Below are 1,094 nucleotides of genomic sequence, written 5' to 3'. Positions count from 1 at the left end.
TGTTTTCTTTGGTCTGTCTCTCAATCCTTTGAAGATACCTAAAGATAATTCCTTTGAATTTCTTATCAGAGAGTTCCAATGCTGCTTCTTCCTCAGGGATGTGTTCTGGGTCTGTATCCTACTCCCTTGTTTCTACCACTTTATCCTGCTTCTTTGTGTGGAGTGATGGTCTGTTGTCTCTGAGACATCATGGCATTGTTGTATTTAGATCTCTGTTAACTGTTTGTGAAGTGCAGCCAAGGGTGATTCAGGCTCTTCCTAGTGGTTTTTTATCATTGGCCCGTTGGTGGAGATGGAGGTAGTGGCTCTCGCTCAGTAAGTCAAGTTAGAGGAGGTGTGGGTGTAGTTGTGTCTTATGGGGACTCCTACTTAGTTAGACACAAATTACAATTGAATAACCATCAAAAAACTAAAACACATGGACAAAAACACACCATGTAATCACACAGGAATAATAACCAAAAAAAGAAAAAAGGAAAAAAGAAGAAGAAAAAACAATAAAACCTGCAGTATCTGGGGATAAATGGCTAAATGGCACTAAGAGAAAAAAAGTAGAGAAGGAGAATAATGAAGAAAACAATGGGAAAAATGCAAAAAGAAAAACAAGGAACTGGGTTAACCACAAGAAAAAAAAAGGGGGAAAGGGGGAAAAAAAACACTTAAATAAAAAAAAATTCAACCTGGAACAGGGAAAAGAAAAAATGCTAAAAACTAGGATATGGTAGGGGAAGATTAAGAATAATAGTAAAAAGGACAAAAGTATTAATAATAGTTGTTTTAAAACAGACAAACACAAGGAAACTAATCACCAGAAAAAAGAAAGCAAAAAAGAAAAAAATAGAAAAAGAAAATCAGTGGAGGACATGGCAGGGCACCAAGGCTCCGTCTGAGCACACAGACTGTGATGGAGTTCCTGTGGGCCTAGAAGGTAGGTGGGAGTGGGGGATGGCTGTACCTCCGTTCACCAAGCGGGTGTGGGGTATAAGAGTAACAAGAGGAATGTGGTACCTTTTCAGTCTTGCAGGTCCAGAGTGACCTAGAGGTTGCTGGAAAGCAGAACGTGTTCTTAAGCCCCAGGAATCTGCCAGCATGCT

Source organism: Orycteropus afer, unplaced genomic scaffold, assembly GCF_000298275.1.
Source record: "Orycteropus afer afer isolate SDZICR_OR568_19922 unplaced genomic scaffold, OryAfe1.0 scaffold00157, whole genome shotgun sequence".
Classification (NCBI taxonomy): Eukaryota; Metazoa; Chordata; class Mammalia; order Tubulidentata; family Orycteropodidae; genus Orycteropus; species Orycteropus afer.
The sequence above is the reverse complement of the archived record's forward strand: the minus strand, read 5'-3'. Positions refer to the sequence as shown.